The following is a 17002-nucleotide window of genomic DNA, read 5'->3' as shown; positions in this document are numbered from 1 at the left end:
AATCATTCCCAATATTCATGACAATTGTTTGATATTCCTTGACTCAAATCTAATGAATACGCATGCCGTGTATTTGCATACAATGGAGTCAGTGTATCCAAACAAATCTCATGCATATTCCTTGTGGAAATCCTGAAAACCTGACTGGGTTGCAGACCTTGAGGATCAACATTGAAAATCCCTAGCTTAGGGCACCCACAACCCTTGAACAGGCTCTGGCTATACATGAAGGTTAAAAAAACATTATCAGGGGAAAAAAAAAGCGAGACTTGCCAGGTGTTCTAGACAGGATGGAGCATTAGGTTTCACATAGAGGGAAATATCCAGGCTGGGTTGGCTAGCAAGCTCCATATCATAATATCATGGGCTAACCCCTGCCCCCCAAGTGCATGCTGGAACTTGTAGTTCCTGCAGTTCTTAGAACAGCATTTCTCAAGACATTCTGGAAAGTTATTCAAAGTTGTTAAACCGCAAGAGGACTGTGAAAAAATTGGAAGACGACCTTACGAGACTGGGAGACTGGGCATCCAAATGGCAGATGACGTTTAATGTGAGCAAGTGCAAAGAGATGCATGTGGGAAAGAGGAACCCGAACTATAGCTACGTGATGCAAGGTTTCACGTTAGGAGTTACCGACCTGGAAAAGGATCTAGGAGTCATCATTGACGATGCTTTGACTCCTTGCTCAGTGTGCTGCGGCAGCAAAGAAAGCAAATAGAATGTTAGGTATTATTAGGAAAAGAATGGAAAATAAAAATGAGGACGTTATAACAGTGGCGTACCAAGGGGGGGCGGTCCGTCCCTGGTGCACGCCGCGTGCCGGTCAGCATCGTTCGTTTCCATGCTCCCTCTGCCCCGGAACAGTAACCTGTTCCGGGGCAGAGGGAGCATGGAAACAAACGACGCTGACCGGCGCGCGGCACCCCCCCAGCAGCGTGCACCCGGGGGGGGGTTCTTTCACTGGGGGGGGGGGGGGGTCGCGCTGCACCGGGGGGAGCGCTGCACCCGGGGGGCAGGACGCATCGGCGATCCGCCCCGGGTGTCAGTCCCTCTAGGAACGCCACTGCTTTATAATGCCTTTATATCGCTCCATGGTGCAACCGCACCTTGAATACTGTGTTCAATTCTGGTCACCGCGTCTCAAAAAAGATATAGTGGAATTAGAAAAGGTACAGAGAAGAGCAATGAAAATGATAAAGGGGATGGGACAACTTCCCTATCAGTAAAGGCTGAAACAGCTTCGGTTCTTCAGCTTGGAGAAAAGATGGCTGAGGGGAGATATGATAGAGGTCTATCAAATACTGAGTGGAACGGGTAGATGTGAATCGCTTGTTTACTCTTTCCAAAAACACTAGGACTAGGGGGCACACAATGAAGCTAGAAAGTAGTAAATTTAAAACAAATTATAGAAAATATTTCTTCACTCAACATGTAATTAAACTTTTGAATTTGTTGCCAGAGAATGTAGTAAAAGCAATTAGCTTAGCGGGGTTTAAAAAAGGTTTGGCTAGCTTCCTAAAAGAAAAGTCCATAAGCCATTATTAAAATGAACTTGGGAAAATCCACTGCTTATTTCTGGGATAAGCAGCATAAAATGTATTGTACTGTTTTGGGATCTTGCCAGGTACTTGTGACCTGGATTGGCCACTGTTGGAAACAGGATACTGGGCTTCAGTCTGTCCCAGTATGGCAACACTTATGTACTTATAAGTGTACTCTTATAAGAATTGTAATTTGTACAAGAGTTCTTGCTGACCCTGGAGAATGAATGCACTATGAAAGAGAGAGAATGAGGAGAGAGTTAAGAGTAAATGCTAATATGATATGGGTATTATTTATGTTAAAATCTAGATATTGAATAAAAACAAAAATAATACATGAAGTGAACTGCAGTCATTTGGAAGGTATAATATTGAGTCTGCAATAAATTAAAGGGAGCTCATTTAGATATGCATATTCACTAGGGATATCCTGACAACCTGGCCTACTGGCAGCCCTCGAGGGCTGGGAATGAATCCTCAGATTATTGCTGTCAGGGAGGAACATCCGGAGTATTTGGGGCTCGCTTCTTTGTTTTGGCATCTCCAGCCATCGCCCTGGCAAAGTGCTGAGTGGAGAGGACAGGAAAGGGTGGTGCGGAGGGATGAAGTAAGTGTAAGGTGCTCCTTGGCTGCTTATTTTAGGATAATCAGTAGATGATATAACAATGTGGGGGTGGAGTTGATAGTGCATTCACGGAGGGAGGTGCTCCTTTCCATTGCCTCTGCCCCAGCCCTGCTCCTGAATCACAACAGGCTGTATCTGAGTCAAGCCAGCAGCCAGGGTAGCTGGTAGCAAAACTGGGCAAGCACCAAGGGGTAGGCGTTACAGCCCTCCCCCCCCCCCCTTCATTTATTCTCTCTGTTCATATTGAAATATGGAGAGATGCAGGTAAATGTGAAAAGGTTCATGGAAATGCAATCTTCTAGATCGTGGTGTACTCAGGCTTCTCACATGTAGGTCTGTTAATGCACCTGGTTCCTGCCCAGCAGTCCACAAAAGCAGAATACACATCTTCTAATATAGAAACATGACGGAAGATAAAGGCCACATGACCCATCCAGTCTGTAACCCCTAATTCTTCCTGTTCCTAAGCGATCCCACATGCTTATCCCATGCCTTTTTAAATTCTGCAACAGTCCTTGACTCCACCACCTCCACCAGGAGGCCATTCCATGCCTCCACCACCCTTTCTGTGAAATAATACTTCCTTAGGTTACTCCTAAGCCTATTCCCTCTTAACTTTGTCATATTTTTTTTTGTTACATTTGTACCCTGCGCTTTCCCACTCATGGCAGGCTCTATGCGGCAGGCAATGGAGGGTTAAGTGACTTGCCCAGAGTCACAAGGAGTTGCCTGTGCCAGGAATTGAACTCAGTTCCTCAGTTCCCCAGGACCAAAGTCCACCACCCTAACCACTAGGCCACTCCTTTGCTCATATGCCCCCTCATTCCAGAGTTTTTATTCAGTGGCATAGCTATGGGGGACCACAGGGGTGGGGCCTGGGCCCCCCCCAAATTGTCTCTGCCCCCCCCAGAAACAAGCAGTGGATTTTTCCAAGTTCATTTTAATAATGGCTTATGGACTTTTCTTTTAGGAAGCTTTCCAAACCTTTTTTAAACCCCACTAAGCTAATTGCTTTTACCACATTCTCTGGCAATAAAAGCCCCCCCCCCCCCAGGTTTGGCTGGCGGGGGTCCCCAACCCCCACCAGCTAAAGTGTTTCTCCTGCACTGATCTCACATTGCCTGGCGCCTTGTCCTGTTTTCAGTCACTGTGCAGGACGGGACAGGGAGGTTGGGGACCCCCGCCAGCCAAGGTACCTTCGCAGTGGCGGTGGTGGTGGGGGGGAGCAGCAGCGGAGGGAGGAAGCATCAGCAGAAGTGGGGAGGCGGAAGTGGCAGCGGTGGGGAGGAGGCCAAAATGTGCCCCCCCCCCAGGGTCTGGCCCCTCCCTCCCATCAAGTTCTGGCTACGCCCCTGCTTTTATTCCCACCACTTCAAAACATACAATGCCCGACGTGGCCGTGTTTTGCCTTCCTAGAGGCTGCATTAAGGACTGCAACTATGAGGGTCCCAGAGGGCAGGTCACACCTAATAGTTAATTGGAGCAAAACAGCAGGAACTGAGAGCAAAGCAGATAGCAGTAAGTGTTCAGATTCGGATTCCCAAAGTGACTCCAAACAGCTGCCAGTTCCCGCTGTTTTCTTCCAGTATCCAAAAGCTGTAGTCCCCGATGCAGCCTCTAGGAAGGCGAAACGTGGCCACGTCGGGCATTATTCATTTTAAAGTGCTGGGAATAAAAGCCTCTCGTGTATTCTGCTTTGGTGGACTGCTGGGCACTGCTTGCAGACCACCCGTTTCCTCTTTTGGACTTCCTCATTCCTGCCCTGCAGCACTCCCCCTCTACCCCCCCCCCCGACCCATTATTCCAACAGGGCGACCCACACACAGTTCTGCCACTGCACCTCATTCCTGCCCTGCAGCACTCGCTTGCTGTTCTAGTATTAGGATCCACACACACACAGCTCTGCCCACAGACACTCATGAAATGTTAGTTAAAAACCCAACTCCCCTCTCCCCTCTGTTTTTTGTATCCCACTGGTAGGACAAATGTCTTTCCTTGTAGGTCATTTTGGAAGAGAGCCCAGCCTTGAAGGGATCCTCAGACACCCTGTAGTTTATGGGAAACACACCCAGTGCTTGTAAAACTTGTTTTCACCCATTAGAGCAAACCACATTCCTCCTTCTGGAGAGAGGCCTCAGTCTCAAAATGGATTTAAGATAAGAACCCTGCAAACAAGCTGCAGGAAGCCCAGCACACAGTTTAAAACCTATGCGTGACATGTCTCACGTCCCAGCGTCTCACCCTGAGCTATAGCACAGGTGAGCAGGACATAGAATTAGGGGCAGTCTGCTGCTGGAGACACTTCCCTTCATAACCAGGACATAGCACTTCTACCAATACCCCAGCATGGCAATAGGAGACACTGTACCTGCTGGAAACACTGTCCTTCATAACCAGGACATAGCACTTCTACCAATACTCCAGCGTGGCAATAGGAGACACTGTACTTGCTGGAAACACTGCCCTTCATAACCAGGACATAGCACTTCTACCACTACCCCAGCGTGGCAATAGGAGGCACTGTACCTGCTGGAAACACTGCCCTTCATAACCAGGACATAGCACTTCTACCAATACCCCAGCTTGGCAATTGGAGACACTGTACCTGCTGGAAACACTGCCCTTCATAACCAGGACATAGCACTTCTACCAATACCCCAGTGTGGCAATAGAAGACACTGTACCTGCTGGAAACACTGCCCTTCATAACCAGGACATAGCACTTCTACCAATACCCCAGCGTGGCAATTGGAGACACTGTACCTGCTGGAAACACTGCCCTTCATAACCAGGACAAGCCACAGCTCTCAGCAGGGTGTTAGGGGCACTCTGCTCATGGATGTTCGACGGATACTACTTAATCAAAATACCGCTGTGAAATTTATCCATAGTGCAGACGAATGGGATCACCTAATACCACTATTAAGAAAAGAGCCCAGACCCCCCTATGGCCCTTAGAATCACACTTAAGATTCTGACTTTGGTCCACTCCGTTCACTACTCAGGTTTCGCTTTTCTCTTGGTACCGTGCACTGCATCTCAAGCATTGTGCTCCTCTCAGCAAAACCACTTAGAAATACCTTTTTTTCATATTGGTCTAGATTCTACTCATGGCCTCCAGTTTTAGTGCAACCGGTCCATCACTTTGGAATTCACTACGTATGACTCTCCCTTCCAGCATTTCAAAAAGGTCTTACAACCAAGGGCGTAGCCAGACACCCAATTTTGGGTGGGCCTGGACCCAAGGTGGGTGGGCAGAAGAACGCCTTGTCCCACAAGTGATGTAGTCTTTCCCTCTGTTGCCTACATGCCATATGGTCTCTCAAACATCCTTCCTCCCCCCACATACCTTTAAAATAGCAGATTTTCACTGGCAGCGAGCAGCAACTAATACACACTGCTCATGTTGGCCCCACAGCCTTCCCTCTGATGCAACTTCCTGTTTCCACATAGGTGGGTATATATCAGAGGGGAGGCTGTGGGGCCGGTGCGAGCAGTATGTATCAGTCGCTGCTCGCTGCAGGCGAAGATCTGCTATTCATAAGGTATGCAGGAGGGACGGTTGTTGGGAGTTTTCGGCTGGTGGATATTGGGGATCCCTGCCAGCCACATCATAGGTGTGCTGCTACTGAGTGGGCCTAAGCCCAAAGTGGGTGGGCCTAGGCCCACCCAGGCCCATGCCACTGCTTACCAGCGGCGTAGCCAGATGACCAGTTTTGGGTGGGCCTGAGCCTAAGGTGGGTGGGCATGGAATTCATTCCCCCCCCCCCCCCCCCCCGTTTGCTCCTCTCTCCACTTTTCCCTGCCCACAAACCCCAAATATTAAATACTTGAGCTGGCGGAGATCCCCAAACCCTGCCAGCTGGAGATTTCCTCCTCCTCCTCATGCAGCCAGCGCTCTTCCAAACGGCAGCCAGCAGCACTTGCTCAGGCCGTGCATGCTCAGTGCTTTTGCATGTGGGAAAACTGAGCATGTGCAGAAGGGTCAGTCTCAGCCTCAGTTCAAGGCAAGTGCTGTTAGCTGACATTTAGAAGAGTGGGGACTACCCAAGGACAGAAAATCTTCAGCTGGCAAGATTTGGGGATCCCCACCAGCCACAACAAGAGTGTCACAATTTTGGGTGGGCCTGAGTCCAAAGTGAGCGGACCCAGGCCCACCTGTGGCTACACCACTGCTGCTTACAACTTTTTTATTTGCAGATGCCTTTGGATAATGAGTGGAACACTGCGGGTCTGGAGCCAAGAAAACGCATTATCTTCACTTTCCCTACTCTGTTGCTTTTGTAGCTTTTTACTAATCTGTTATTCCACTGAAATTTTATTACTATGAAACACGATGAAGGCACGACCACTGGCAGTATAGTGAATAGACATAACCTTGAACTTTGCTAATGGAGACACTGCACTTCATAAACAGGACATGCCCCATCTGACAGCAGGGAGTTAGGGGCATTTTGCTAATGGAGAGAATGTCTTCCATAACCAGGACATGCCCCATCTCACAACAGGGTGTTCGGGGCATTTTGCTGTAGACACTGTCCTTCATAACCAGGACATGCCACATCTCCCGACATGGTGTTAGGGGCAGTCTACTAATGGAGACACTACACTTCATAACCAGGACATGCCCCATCTGACAGCAGGGAGTTAGGGGCATTTTGCTAATGGAGAGAATGTCTTCCATAACCAGGACATGCCACATCTCCCAACATAGTGTTAGGAGCAGTCTGCTAATGGAGACTCTGCACTTCATAAACAGGACATGCCCCATCTGACAGCAGGGAGTTAGGGGCATTTTGCTAATGGAGAGAATGTCTTCCATAACCAGGACATGCCACATCTCCCAACATAGTGTTAGGAGCAGTCTGCTAATGGAGACACTGCACTTCATAAACAGGACATGCCCCATCTCACAACAGGGTGTTCGGGGCATTTTGCTGTAGACACTGTCCTTCATAACCAGGACATGCCACATCTCCCGACATGGTGTTAGGGGCAGTCTGCTAATGGAGACTCTGCACTTCATAACCAGGACATGCCCCATCTCACAATAGGGTGTTAGGGGCATTTTGCTAATGGAGACTCTGCACTTCATAACCAGGACATGCCCCATCTCACAATAGGGTGTTAGGGGCATTTTGCTATAGACACTGTCCTTCATAACCAGGACATGCCACATCTCCCGACATGGTGTTAGGGGCAGTCTGCTAATGGAGACTCTGCACTTCATAACCAGGACATGCCCCATCTCACAATAGGGTGTTAGGGGCATTTTGCCAATGGAGACACTGCACTTCATAACCAGGACATGCCCCCATCTCACAATAGGGTTTTAGGGGCATTTTGCTATAGACAATGTCCTTCATAACCAGGACATGCCACATCTCCCAACATAGTGTTAGGAGCAGTCTGCTAATGGAGACTCTGCACTTCATAAACAGGACATGCCCCATCTGACAGCAGGGAGTTAGGGGCATTTTGCTAATGGAGAGAATGTCTTCCATAACCAAGACATGCCACATCTCCCAACATAGTGTTAGGAGCAGTCTGCTAATGGAGACACTGCACTTCATAACCAGGACATGCTCCATCTCACAATAGGGTGTTAGGGGCATTTTGCTAATGGAGAGAATGTCTTCCATAACCAGGACATGCCACATCTCCCGACATGGTGTTAGGGGCAGTCTGCTAATGGAGACACTGCACTTCATAACCAGGACATGCCCCCATCTCACAACAGGGTGTTCGGGGCATTTTGCTGTAGACACTGACCTTCATAACCAGGACATGCCGCAGCTCCCAGCAGGGTGTTAGGGACACTCTGCTGCAGTAGACATTGTCCTTCATAACCAGGACACACTCCATCCCTCTACCCAGCTTGCCTTCGAGCAGCACCATTTTACTGTTTTGTTGGTTTTCCGTGGAAGGTTTAATTGTTCTAGTCTGTATGGCTACAACCAGTTTCTTGTTCCCAGAGGGGAGCCCCCACCTCTCATATTGTACAGGGTCTCAGGCTCAGCCCAGAAAGGAGCCATCCTCACCTCAGACTTGAGCTTGAACTGGAGCCAAGAAGAGACCGTGAGAGTGCTAAGCTGCTTTTTTTTTTTTTTGGCCCAAAGAGAAACCAGAAAAGTTCGAGAAGTGACTCAGAGGAAAGGGGGTGGCGGTGTTTTCAGAAATGTGGCACATGGGCCTCACAGCTGTCCCCAAATCCCACTGACACTTCACTCCTGCACACATGAGACCTTGTTGTCTGTAAGAAACCTGCTGTGTTTACATTTTTACAGAGACTTATGTCTGCACTCAGGTGCAGGGCACAGGTTGTGGGCAGGGCAAGAAAACCACTTCTTCCCAGTAGCACATGTCACAAGGAGTGACTTCAAGGATCAGCAAAACTAGCCAAGCACCTTATTGCTGTTACTGTAGCAGTCATTGCTATTCCAGCTCTGAGACCACCCCCGTTTCTGCCAGTGTGCCCCATATAGTAGAATTAGAAAAGGTGCAGAGAAGGGTGACGAAAATGATATGGGATGGGATGGCTTCCCTATGAGGAAAGGCTAAAGTGGCTAGGGCTCTTCAGCTTGGAGAAAAGGCGGCTGAGAGGAGACATGATAGAGGTCTATAAGATAATGAGTGGAGTTGAACGGGTAGATGTGAAGCGTCTGTTTACACTTTCCAAAAATACTAGGACTAGGGGGCATGCGATGAAGCTACAATGTAGTAAATTTAAAACGAATCGGAGACAATTTTTCTTCACCCAACGTGTAATTAAACTCTGGAATTCGTTGCCAGAGAATGTGGTAAAGGCGGTTAGCTTAGAGGAGTTTAAAAAAGGTTTGGACGGCTTCCTAAAGGAAAAGTCCGTAGACCATTATTAAATTGGACTTGGGGGAAAATCCACTATTTCTGGGATAAGCAGTATAAAATGTTTTGTACTTTTTTGGGATCTTGCCAGGTATTTGTGACCTGGATTGGCCACTGTTGGAAACAGGATGCTGGGCTCGATGGACCTTTGGTCTTTCCCAGTATGGCAATACTTATGTACTTATTCCTCCTCTGCAGCACCTCTGCTATTCCAGCTCTGTGACCTCCCTCTCCCCCCCCCCCCCCACACACAAATTCTGCCATGCACCTAATTCTCCAGCACCCCTTGTTATTCCGGCTCTGAGACCCCCACATAGTTCTGCCAATTCACCACACTCATGCTCTGTAGCCCCCTTTGCTATTTCAGCTGAGCTCCCCCCCCCCCCCAAATAAAATCCTGCCAATGCATCTAATTCCTGCTCTCCAGCACCCCTTGCTATTCCAGCTCTGAGACCACTCCCCGCCCACCCCACACACACACAGTGCTGCCAATGCACCTCACTCCTGCCATGCAGCATCCCCTATTATTCCAATACTAAGATAATTCCACACCTCAAAATGTGCAACCGTGTCCACCACGATTCACATTAGCACATTTCTATCTTCCTTGTCTGGATGGGAACCTATATTGTAAATCAACTGTGAGGGCTTTGGTTAGAGATTGACAAGGGGATGGGGACAGAGCTCGCAGGGACGGGGCGGAGACAGATCCCACAGGGACAGGGCAGGGATGGGGACAGAGCCCACAGGGACAGGGACAAACTTTGTCCCTGTGTCATGTTCTAGTTGGAAGGGTAGAGGGTGGTGGTGGGAAGGAGGGTTATTATAGCTGCTCGTTGTTATTATTGTTTTCTATTTGTAATTTATACACAACAGTTGCACAGCATATTGTTCCTTTTTATACTTTAATAAAAAAATTTAAATTTAAAATCATAAGTGTTCAAGGCTTCTGTAGATGAGGACACAACCCATGGGGATGGGGGAGGGGGAACGGAGGCAGAACTCACGGGGATGGGGCAGGGACGGGGACGACATTTGTCCCCGTGTCATTCTCTAGCTTTGGTTAAGACTCCTATAGAAAGTGACCATTGAAGATGCATCCTTGCTGTAGGCAGATGGAATCTGAAAAGAGGCTCCCTGCCCTCAGAAATAAGGTGATCCAGTCCAGGCTTTACCCTTAGTGCCAGCAGGGCTCTGAGGTTTTCTGATTCCCATTCCTAGTTAACTTTAGACCAGGTGTTCTCAACCCAGTCCTCAGGTCATACCTAGCCAGTCAGGTTTTCAGGATACCCTCAACGAATATGCATGAGATAAAATTGCATACAATGGAGGTACCACATTTAAATAGGTCTCATGCATATTCATTGTGGATATCTTGAAAACCTGACTGACTAGGTGTGTCTGAGGATTGATTGAGAAGCTCTGCCTTAGACCTGGGGGTTCTCAGCCTGGTTCTTGGGACACTCCCAGCCAATCGGGTTTTCAGGCTATCCACAGTGAATATGCATGAGATTGATTTGCATACACTGCCTCATTGGTCTGCAAATCTATCTCATGCATATTCATTGTGGATAGCCTTAAAACCTGGCTGGCTGGAGATTCCCAAGACAGGTTTGGAATCCCTGCTCCACTGAATGCAAAGAGATCAGCACGCACATTTCTCAATCTCCATTACCCTAACTGCAAAGGACTAAAATATAATTCCACATATGCGACCAGTTTCTCATACATCTGCATGCAGCTATGGAACGCACTACCGAAGGCCATAAAAATAATGCAAGACCTAACTATCTTCCGAAGGCTACTGAAAACAGATCTGTTCAAGAAGGCATACCATAAACATCCATCTTAAACACCAAAACATAAGACTGTACACGACATAGACATAATTGAAATCTTATCACTTGACTGATCAACCTCCTTACCTCTAATGAATAAGCATAATCACTTCAATCTTTATGTTGAATATGGTCTCTCCATAGTCGATGACCTAAAGAATGATACAACCCAATTTTGTACTCAGGAACGTTCATGTATTATCATAATTTATTCTTCCTTAACATATATATGCACATGATATCTATCTATACCATGATCTGTTCACGTATGTTATGTTACATGTATGTTACCATGTATGTATGCAACTTAACACATTACCATTTGTAATTCTGTTACCCGGAAATGGCAACCGCCATTACGGCAAATGTAAGCCACTACGGCAAATGTAAGCCACATTGAGTCTGCAAATTGGTGGGAAAATGTGGGATATAAATGCTACAAATAATAAATAAATTTAAATTTCCCCTAGAGGTAGCTCATTTACTATGTCATGCCAGAGCCCCTCTGACCATATTACTCTTCTGTTGCCGCAATTGCACTGGCTACCTATACATTTGAGGATTCAGATTCTTAATTCATACGGGTCTACCTGATTATTTGGCAACATTGCGCTTGCTCAATGACCACAGACTTTGTTTTGCCTAATCCCAAACAAGCATATTATAAAGTAACAAGAAAAAGTGAGTTTTATTTCTTGCATATAACAGCAGAACCTTCATTAAAAAATGTCAAAGTGGCTTTGAAGACGTATTTTGTTTCAACTATGTAGTGTGTTTCTTATGCAGGCTATATATTTTTTTTATATCTCTTTTGGTGAGATTGTTTTCTTTTCTTTTATCGGCGTTCTTTTCTGTTTTTCATATTTTTATTTATTTATTTGTTACATTTCTATCCCACATTTTCCCACCTATTTGTAGGCTCAATGTGGCTTACGTAGTACCGGAGAGGCGTTTGCAGACTCCGGTGAGAACAAATACAAAGTGATGTTGTGGTAAGATAGAGAGCACATGGCGTAGCCACATAAGGGAATCGTGCATCGGAAGAGTTGAGTTTTGTCCATTACGTACTTTGGTTTTGTTGTGTTGCAGGGATCAGGCATTTAAGTAGGATCGGTGGGGTATGCCTTTTTGAACAGGTTGTTTTTTTAATGTTTTTAATTTTTGTAAATCACTTTGATTTAGTTGTTTAAAAAGGTGATTCATCAAGCTTAAACAAACATAAACATTTTCAAAGCACTTATCATAAAAACTTATAAAAAAAACCAAAACACATAAAGTCCATACTTACTGTTCACTAATGCATCGTACATTCATCTCAGAACTCCCACTCCCAAATTATCACATCACTCATACCTTTACTCACAGAAAGTTATATACCATATGACTTCATGTCTTTTATCGCCCCTAAGCCACCATTGTTTCCTTCCAAAGTTGCAATGCCTATGTCCCATTATTACATCCCTAACGACACCTCAACTGCTTCGCTTAACCCTGCATAATATAATCTCTAACTATCTGTAACAAATTGTATTTCCAACATTCAAATCATATTGTAAGCCACACTGAACCCGCAAAAAGGTGGGAAAATGTGGGATACAAATGCAATAAATAAGCAACCTACAGAACTCTGTAAGTCTAAGTGCTTTGACAACGGGACCCCCTAGTCTGATTGCGATCGCCCCTTGGGCTTTGTAATTCCAACAAGTAAGCCGCATTGAGCCTGCCATGTGTGGGAAAGTGCGGGGTACAAATGTAATAAATAGTAAATAGTAACATACTTCAATCTTGAGTAGAGTGGTGTGGCAACCGTGTTAGTCCACTTTTAAAGGTAATCAATAGATGTTTCACTTATATACACTGTCATCTACCAACATTTGCTTATTTCCGATCTGAGGGAGAAGGGCAACCTTCGAAAGCTAATCAAGAAATGTATTAAGTTATGTCCAATAAAAAAAAGGTATCATCTTATTTTCTTTTCCATGTTTTTTAATTTGTTTGATTTCTATTGAACAAACTTCAAGAAACACCTGCCACCAGCGGGCAGCCAGTACCTTTTTTTGTTGGCAGCTGCAAACGAGGGGTCTTCAGCAGTGGCGTTCCTAGCGTCGACGACACCCTGGGCGGATCGCCGATGGGTGCAGTGTGCCCCCCCGGCGAAATGACACCCCCCTCCGGGTGCACGCTGCTGGGGGGGGGGTGCCACGGCGCGCACCTGTCGGCTGCGAGTTCAAATCGCTATGCTAAATTCTCTCGTTTGCTGCAGCTCCCTCCCTCTGCCCCGGAACAGGAAGTAACCTGTTCTGGAGCAGAGGGTGGGAGCTGCTGCGAATGAGAGAATTTAGCATAGCGGTTCGAACTCGCAGCGCCGCGGCACCCCCCCCCCAGCGGTGGGCACCTGGGGCGGACCGCCCCCACTGCCCCCCCCCCCCCTTGGTACGCCACTGGTCTTCAGAACACACCCAGCGAGTCTGAATATGCTTGAGCTAGATTTGCATGCAACTGCCTTCATTATAGGCAAATCTAGTCATGCATATTCACTGAGGATATCAAGAAAGCCTGACGGGCTGGATGTGTCCCAAGAACTGGGTTCAGATCCTCTGGTCTTGCCCTCAAGATAACTAGTTCTTGATACTATGTTGGGCAAACTATTGGTAGGGTTGTGGCTCCAGTGGCCCAGCCCAGTTCCTCTACCTATGTCTTGCCACCCACTAGGAGTGCAGAAAGCCCAGGTTCAAAGCTCACTACTGCTCCGTGTGAGTTTGGACTAAGGCTTGCAACTGGCCTGAGATTTGCAGGACAGGGTTACCCCTTTGCATGCATAAGTACATAAGTAATGCCACACTGGGAAAAGACCAAGGGTCCATCGAGCCCACCATCCTGTCCACGACAGCGGCCAATCCAGGCCAAGGGCACCTGGCGAGCTTCCCAAACCTACAAACATTCTATACATGTTATTCCTGGAATTGTGGATTTTTCCCAAGTCCATTTAGTAGCGGTTTATGGACTTGTCCTTTAGGAAACCATCTAACCCCTTTTTAAACTCTGCCAAGCTAACCGCCTTCACCACGCTCTCCAGCAATGAATTCCAGAGTTTAATTACGCGTTGGGTGAAGAAATATTTTCTCCGATTTGTTTTAAATTTGCTACACTGTAGTTTCATCGCATGCCCCCTAGTCCTGGAAAGCGTGAACAGACGCTTCACATCCACCCGTTCCACTCCACTCATTATTTTATATATGCAGGGCTTGCAGTTCTGATTTCCCCACTGCATTCCCTCAGACCAGTAAGACTACAAGTCCCAATATGCACTTGGGTAAACCCAGGACTCAATCAACCTTGTCCTGAAAATCTGGATCCAATTGGCAGCCTTACTTTGGACAAGACACTTTAAACTTCCATTTCCTCAGGCACAGGAAAATACCTGCATGTAATTTTGCTTGAGCTGTTACTGAAAAAGGCGTGCTACATCCAAAATCCTTTCAGTACCTACACTGCTATGGGCCAGACCCAGAGAGGGAGGAGGAATCCGTGGATTTGTACCCTCTGCAGCAGATTTTGGGGCAAGCCGCATCATCCATGCAACAGCTTGACTTCATGCACCATCATCTGCAGGTTTTAGTGGCATTATACCGGTGCTTTTTTTGAGGGGGTACTTGGGGGAACTGAGTACAGGCACCTTTTCCATTGTCTGCTAAAATTGACCCATGGACCTCTAATGAAAGAGCTCAGGCTCTACACACAAATTCTGCGTTGCCATAGATTCTGTGACTGGTTGCAGGGGTCCTGGCTATTGTGGGGAGGGTCCCTCAGTGATCACCCCACCCCTGAAGGGTGGCCTGGAATTTGAGTACCGGCACCTTTTTCGCTCGAAAAAAATCACTGCGTTATACCATCAGCCAAGTCACCCACAGGGGATGGGGGTACCCAGAGATGCCAAGTTACTTAGTTCCAGTCTGGAGATTTTGGGACAGTGCTGCATTTCTGAGTATCCCATCCTGGTGCAGACCTGCCAAGTCTCCCACTTTTAGCGGGAGACTCCTGCAGTTGCGGGTCATCCTCCACTCCCGCCGAGGAGCCAGGATCTCCTGCTTAGTGGCCTCCCCGTCCCACGGCAGCAGGAAACGCCTTCATAAAATGTCATCTTCTGCAGGAGATTTCCTGAAGGCGTTTCCCTGCTGCCGCTGGACGGGGAGGCCACTTCTTTTGCAGCTGGACCAGGGGCGGAGCTATGGGCGGGACTGAGTAGAGCTATGGGCGTGGCTAGGCAGGGCTGGGGGGGGGCAGGCCCTAAATCTCCATTGAGGTCGGTCGGTTCCTTTGGCACTGGCAGCTCTGCTGGTGCATTATGGGACTTGAAGCACTGATTTCAATGGGTAGGATCAGCTGCTACATATCCCACACTGCTTTGGGATGTAAGTTCCAATTCAGGACTGTCCCAAAATCTCCAGCCTGGAACTGGGAACTTGGCATCTCTGGAGTCAGCCTGGGTAGACCACAGTGGTGGCGTAACGTGATAAGCACCAGGCCCGCACTCAAGCCTTGCCACGTCCAGCCCCCTGCAACAGAAAGCGGTCAGCTGTGCTGGCAGGCCCTGTACCATGTCCATGTCTTCCTTCCTCTGGCCCAGCAAGGGTAGGGGCAGAGGTGCCCAACATTTCAAAATGCTGTGCCAAACACAATGCAAATTACCCCTCCCTGGACGCAATGAAAAAAGTTATTCAATATTCGGGGTGCTCAGTACCCTCTGGCACCCACAGAGCTGGCTCCTATAGGTGGGGGTAGGGAAGGAGAGGTGAAATGCTAGACATGTTGCAGAAGAGGGAGGGTGTCTTGGATCCCCCAGCTCCATTTCTGGCAGTCCAGGAATTCCTTCTCTCTGTTACCTTATCTACCTACTGATAGATGTTGCTCCCTATTACACCTCTCAAGCATATTTCAAAAGGAGTTTCTTTTCTATCTGATCCCTTCCCGTGCCGCCAGTGTCACGTGTGTATTGTTTACAGGTACCAAACCTCGCCAAGGAAGCGGAGGGGGAGCTGTATGTGTCTGATGTCCCCAGGGTAGTGGGCCAGGCACATGACTGAAAGTGGGGGAATTTTCCACACAGCAGCAGGCACGGGGAGTGCATTGCACTGTGAGTCACGAGTGGGAAAGCACGTGTTTCACGCCAGTCTGTGTTGACACCTTGCTCTCCAGCTCTTCTTCCTTGTTTTGGGTCTGACAGTTCCTCCACACTTTGGAAGCCAGATCTGGATCCCTCATAAGCCCAGAGGTGTCAGATTTCTTTTGGTGGGGGCACGTGTTGGAATTTTTCTTAACCATGAACTCCCTTCTGACGCAGGGAGTTCATGGTTAAGCATTCAGGCCCATCCCTAAGGCTGAAATTAGTACCACGGTGGTGAAAAGCCGTGTGTATTCAAAGGCATGAGTTTTGGCTTGGAAAAGGTTTGATCTTTTCCGACTAGCATGCTGGAAAAATACCTAAATCTTTTAAAAAAAACAAAAAACAAAAAACAAGAATGGGCCAGATCTCTCTAGCTGATCCCCATTCACAGTTCTCCCCTCCAGTTCTCTTTTGTAATGTACCCCAAAATCTACCTCAGAGGGCTTCCGGAGTTCCAGGTCCCTGCTCCCATGAGCTACTGGGGGAAGGGAGAGGGTGGTGGATGCTTAAAATGCCCTCCCGCTGGAGGTGGTGGAGATGAAAACAGTAACGGAATTCAAACATGCATGGGATAAACATAAAGGAATCCTGTGCAGAAGGAAGGGATCCTCAGGAGCCTAGCCTAGAATGGGTGGCAGAGCTGGTGGTTGGGAGGCGGGGCTAGTGCTGGGCAGACTTATACGGTCTGTGCCGGGGCTGGTGGTTGGGAGGCGGGACTAGTGCTGGGCAGACTTATACGGTCTGTGCCAGAGCCGGTGGTGGGAGGCAGGGATAGTGCTGGGCAGACTTATACGGTCTGTGCCAGAGCTGGTGGTGGGAGGCAGGACTGGTAGTTGGGAGGCGGGACTAGTGCTGGGCAGACTTATACGGTCTGTGCCAGAGCTGGTGGTGGGAGGCAGGGATAGTGCTGGGCAGACTTATACGGTCTGTGCTGGGGCTGGTGGTTGGGAGGTAGGGCTAGTGCTGGGCA

The sequence above is a fragment of the Microcaecilia unicolor genome, chromosome 14, assembly GCF_901765095.1.
Source record: "Microcaecilia unicolor chromosome 14, aMicUni1.1, whole genome shotgun sequence".
Classification (NCBI taxonomy): Eukaryota; Metazoa; Chordata; class Amphibia; order Gymnophiona; family Siphonopidae; genus Microcaecilia; species Microcaecilia unicolor.
Note: the sequence above shows the minus strand (reverse complement) of the source record.